Here is a 6516-nt window from a genome sequence, read left to right as displayed (position 1 = left end):
TATTTTTAGGGTTTTATAGCCTAAAACCGTCGAGTAGTATCGATACTCCAAGGGTAGTATCGATACTTCAAGGCAAACTTGACCTATCGAGGCTGCTATAGTAGTATCGGTATTGGATGAACAATATCGATACTATATGAACAATATCGATACTAAGTGCACAGAATGATTCAAAAATTACAAGAAAAACACATAGGTTGCAGAATTTTTAAAAACACATAGGATGCAGAATTTTTAAAAACAATGGTAGTATATGCAACTCTAATTGGAAAATTAAGTATGTTCAAGCAAACAATCATACATTTAAGTATAAATCGAACACATTGTTAATTTTCATGAAAAATCATAAACTCTTCCTAACTAATAGCATAAAAGACATTAAAAGAAGTCATTTTTGCATGCATTTTTCTTTATTCATAAAAGTGCAAAAGTTATTTTAAACAAAAAATCAAGGTAGTTTGGTTAGACCTAATTCTCTCCTAAGTGCCCAAAATCTTTCTTTGTCTAAAGGTTTTGTAAAAATATCAGCTACTTGGTTTAAAGTATCTACATATTCTAGAACTATATATTCTTTTGAGACATGATCTCTAATGAAATGATGTCTAATTTCAATGTTCTTAGTTCAAGAGTGTTGGATGAGATTTTTAGTGAGATATATAGCACTAGTATTGTCACACTTGATAGGAATGATAACCACATCAATTCCGTAGTCTAAAAGTTGTTTTTCATCCATAAAACTTGTGCACAATAACTACCGGCAGAAATATATTCTGCTTCGGTGGTAGATAGTGCAAAACTATTTTGTTTCTTTAAAAACCAAGAAATTAACATATTTTATAGGAATTGATATGTACCGGAGGCACTTTTCTAATCTAATTTGCAACCTCCATAATCGGCATCCGAGAAGGCATGTAAGCTAAAGCTAGAGTCTCTAGGATACCAAAGTCATATAGGAGTGTCCTTAAGGTATATAAAGATTCTCTCAATGGCTTGTAAGTGAGACTCCTTAGGGCATGATTGAAATCTAGCACATACACAAACATTAAACATAATGTCCTATCTACTAACGGTAAGATAAAACAAAGATCCAATCATAGACCTATAAAGTTTAACATCAACATACTTACCTTCTTCATCTTTTTCAAGCTTTGTAGATGAGCTCATAAGAGTGGCTTGGGGTTTTACATTTTCCAATCCAAACTTCTTGAGCATATCATTGATGTATTTTTCTTGATTGATGAAGATGCCATAATTTCTTTGCCCCAAGAAAAATGAAAGCTCCCCCATCATGCTCATCTCAAATTCATCTTGCATTAGCTTAACAAATTCTTAGCAAAGAACATCATTAGTAAACCAAAAGTTATATAATCAACATAAATTTGAACTACTAACAAACCTTTACCTTTGCATTTTATAAAAAATTTAGTGTCAACATTCCTTTTGAAAAATCTTTTTCAATAAGAAAATTTGATAATCTTTCATACCAAGCTCTAGGAGCTTGTTTTAAACAATACAAAGCTATTGTTAATTTGAAAACATGATTTGGAAATTTTAAATCCTCAAAACCGGGAGGTTATTCCACATACACTTATTCTTTTATAAAACCATTTAAAAATGCACTTTTAACATCCATTTGAAATAATGTAAATCCATGAAAACTTGCAAATGCTAATAACATTCTAATTGCTACTATCCTATCTACGGGAGCATAAGTTTCATCAAAATCTATGCCCTCTTCTTGAGTATACCCTTGAGCAACAAGTCTAACCTAGTTTCTCACTATATTACCATTTTCATCTAATTTATTCGTAAATACCCATTTAGAACCTATAGTTGACTTATTACTACAATGTTCAACTAATGTCCATACTTGACTTCTCTCAAATTGATTTAACTCATCTTGCATAGCCATAATCCAATGTTCATCATTTAATGCTTCTTTAATAGTCTTAGGCTCTATGCACGAGATAAATGCAACATAATTACAAATATTTTAAGAGAAGATCTAGTGGTTACCCCTTTGGATGGATCACCCAAAATCTCACCATCCTTGACATAGTTGTACTCCCTTGGGTATGTGACTTCCCTTTCCTCTATAGTTAGATTCTTGAAAGCGTCTTGAGTTTCCTCATTCTTCAATTCTTTAGATGACGATTCTCCCACGTCATTTGGATTTAATATACCTACATCATCATCAACAAAAGAATCCTTACTCGGAAGGGGATTATCATAGAAAACAACATGTTTTGACTCTTCTACTACTAAAGTTATTTTATTAAACACTCGATAGGCTTTAAAATTTAAAGAATATCCCAGAAAAATTCTTCATCACTTTTAGCATCAAATTTGCCAAGATTATCTTTTCCATTATTTAAAACAAAACACTTGCATCCAAAAGGATGAAAATAACTAATCTTAGGCTTTTTATTTTTGAAAAGTTCATATGGAGTTTTCTTTAAAATAGACCTAATCATTACTCTATTAATCACATAACAAGCGGTATTTGTAGCTTCTGCCCAAAAATATTTTGGCAAATTGTTTTCACAAAGGATGGTCCTAGCCATTTCTTCTAAAGTTCTATTTTCCTCTCAACAACTCCATTTTGTTGAGGGGTTCTAGGGGCTGAAAAATTATGGCTAATTTCATTTGAATTACAAAAATACGAAATCCAAGATTTTCAAATTCGGTTCCATGATGACTTCGAACACTTGAAATAGAGTAACCTTTTTCATTTTGGATTATTTTAGAGAAAGTGATGAAATTTTCTAAAGCTTCATCTTTTGCACTTAAGAAAAAAACCCAAGTAAACCTAGGGTAGTCATCAACCAATAAAAATGCATATTGTTTTCCACCCAAGCTAGTAGTTCTAATAGGCCCAAAAAGATCTATATGGATCAATTGTAATACTCTACTAGATGATACATCATTAATAGGTTTAAAGGAAGTTCTTTTGTGTTTACCTTTAGCACATGCATCACAAATTTTATCAAGATTAAATTTTAACTTTGGAAAGCCTCTAAAAAGATTGCTTTGAACAAGTTTTTGCAAAATATTCATACTAGCATGTCCAAGTTTCCTATGCCATAACCAACAATCATGCTCATATTTAGCAACTAAGCATATATTAGACATGTCAATATTATCTAGATGCACCATGTAAATGTTTCATATTCTATGACAAACAAGCATAATCGTATTAGATGCAATGTTAACAATTTTGCAACCATTAGACCCGAATAAGACATTGTATCCCTTGTCACATAATTGACTAATACTAAGAAGGTTATTTTTTAACCCATCTACATATAAAACGTTTTCAATAAGAATGGAAGAGTTATTACCAATAGAACTTATTCATTCTATGTGACCTTTTGAGTTGTCACCAAAGGTTACTACTTTTCCACTTTTAGCATTAAGCTCCAAGAACCAACTCTTATCACCGGTCATGTGTCTTGAGCATACATTATCAAGGTACCATGAGTTTGAGTTTGAGTTTTGTGCCTTGTAGCAATTCTCATCCACCTACAAACATAGATTAAGTTTTTATTTTTGGTACCCAAATTCTTTTGGGTCCATAAACATTAGTTCCCAATAATCTAGTCCCCTTAGGTATCCATTTTTCTAGGATATCCTTGTCTTTAGTAGTAATGAGTCCTTTAGGGACCTATATACTTCTAAGAACTTTCCTATTTGAGGTTCTTTAGGGACCTCTATGATTGTATGGTCTAAATCTATTTCTAATATAGTTGGATTTTGAATTTTGTCCTTTTTCAAATCGATTTGTTCCAGCTTTGTTAAAAGAAGCTTTAAGATCATTAAGTTTCTTTTGATGATCATCATGAACCTTTGAAAGTAGGTTGTGTGAGTCATGATTTTTCTTTTCAAACTCCTTAGTTTGACTTGCATATCCTTGACCTTACTTTCAAGTTCATTATCGGTCTTGGACAAGAGACCATTTTCATTTTTCAATTTTGAAATATTTTTTTTATGTTTTGAAAGCATGATCTCAAATTCGAGGCCAACTCATCATAAGCCTCTCGCAACTCATCAAAGGAATATTCATTTAATGTAGATGAGTTAGAGGTTACCTTAGATTCTCCATCGATGGCCATGAGACACAAGTTTGTTATTTCTTCCTCTTCGTTGGATGACTCATCATCACTCCATGTAGCTACTTGTGCTTTATGATTTTTCTTTGAGGATCCCTTCTTCTTTAATTGTGGGCAGTCAAATTTAACATGCCCTGGCTTTTTGCATTCATAGAAAATTATGGGGTCCTTCTCCTTGGACTCATTCTTGAAGCTTTCTTTTCTTTGAAATCTTCTTCCTTTGTTTGACTTCATGAATCGTTTGAATCTTTTGGAAAATATTGCAATTTCTTCATCTTCATCATCATCATTTGAGTCACTCTCATCTTTAATGGATTTTAGAGCAACACCGATCTTTTTCTTCTTTTCCATTTCCTTATTTTCTTCATCTTTCTTTTCTTGATATTCTTCTTCTTTTACCATCATTTCATGAGTAAGAAAAGATCCAATGAGCTCATCCAATGTGAGAGTCTTTAGATTCTTTGCTTCAACTATGGCAGTCTTCTTCGATTTCCATGACTTGGGAAGGCTATAAATCATTTTTATAACTAGCTTCTCATTTGGAATATCTTCTCAAAAGCCTTTGAGACCATTGATAATAACCAAAAATCGATCGGTCATGGATTTTATGTCTTCATCCAATCTTGAAGTTTTTGTAGTTATGATTGAGAAGACTAATTTTAGTTTCTCTTACCTCATTTGTACCTTAATGAGTAACTTCAAGTTTGTCCCATATCTCTTTGGCATTGGAACAAGATGATACTCTCCCATATTCATTGGGCCCAAGTGCACAAAATAAAATGTGCATTACCTTTGCGTTAAGCTGGAACATACTCTTCTCTTCTTCACTCCACATCTCCATATCTCTAGTTGGAGTAGAGTGGCCTTTCATCATGAAGCTCCATGCTCCTAAATCACTAGCTTGAATAGAGAGCTTCATCCTATTCTTCCAATAGGCATAGTTGGCTCCATTGAGTATTGAAGCTTATTGATGGGTTGACAGTCACAAACAATTTTGAAATTTGATGTAGAGGTCGTGGATGACTTGGATAACGATTGGACTCCTTTAGGATCTTCTCAAGAGGTGGTTAAACCTTCCAATGTCTCTAGCTATGATACCAATTGTTGAGTCAATCGAATGATGAAATAGCCAAAGGGGGTGAATTGACAATTAAAATTTTGTGGAAGCTTAAGAGGAAAAATTTAAAATGAATGAACACAATAATTTAGAGTGGTTTGACTTTATCAAACAAAGTATACTTCCACTACCTTAGCTATCCACAATAAGGAATTTCACAAATTCACTTATTTGTATCTATATTTGAGGATAAGGTGTAACCTTACAACTCCCTCAAGAATTATACCCTAAATTCTTGAGACACTCTCTCAAAGAGAAAATTACAAATTGCCAAACTTACAAAAACCTCACAAGGAATGTGTTTGCACAATTCAAGAAAAAATAAAAACACTTAAGAAATGAAAACAAATAATTACAAGAAGTGTTCTTTGAAAGCAAAAAGAATATTGAAGAATGTTGACTTGATTTAGCTCACACTTGAAGTTTTTGGCTTTCTCTCTTGTTTCTTTTCATCACAAATGGCTTGGGATCTTGTTCATATACTCCCTCAATCAATTCCAACCATTTAGTTGTTTTGGGAGTGAATAGAGCCATTGGGGGCAGTTTTCCCGCATTAAATGCCACTCAGAAGCTATTGGTATCAGTACTATATCTATAGTATCGATACTACCTGCAATAAATACATAAAATTTGACCATTGGAAAATAACCATATCGATATTGTCTCAAGGAGTATCCATACTGCTATATAGAGTTGTATCGATATCAGACAACGGTATCTGTACCATTTTGAGATTCTGGAAAATTTCAGAGTCAAAACTAAAGTAGAATCGGTTCTACACCTATAGTATCGACACTACTATATTAACATGATATTGATACCATTTTGAGATTTTGTAAGCATGGTATTGTATTGCCTTAGCAGTATCGGTACTAGCATATTAAAATTGAGTTTGTGACTTGATTAAAGTTCAAAACCTTTAGTAAAAATTCTTTCAAAAATATTTTCAGTATAAATCTCAATTTTTCAGTAAGTAAGGAGTAAAAATTGACGTTTAAAAACTTTAAGTAATAATTGTATATATTCAAATAATTGAATCGAATATAATCTTAAAATTTATAAAAATTAATTAACAAATTTGTTTGGTATATCAAAATATCAAAATGTTTTCAACACAACTTTTCACCAAGGGTTCATAATGCTCTCCTGAGTGTCCCTATATGAGTTCCCTTATTGTAGCTTTGATCATTCAACTCAAATCAGCTCCCTTAGGTGTGGCTGAATGTACCTATATTCAACGATATAGAAATTAAGTGAAGTATAAGAATTATTATAAAGTAATATTGTGCA

Source organism: Hibiscus syriacus, unplaced genomic scaffold (assembly GCF_006381635.1).
Source record: "Hibiscus syriacus cultivar Baekdansim isolate YM2019G1 unplaced genomic scaffold, ASM638163v2 tig00111806_pilon, whole genome shotgun sequence".
Lineage (NCBI taxonomy): Eukaryota > Viridiplantae > Streptophyta > Magnoliopsida > Malvales > Malvaceae > Hibiscus > Hibiscus syriacus.
Note: the sequence above shows the minus strand (reverse complement) of the source record.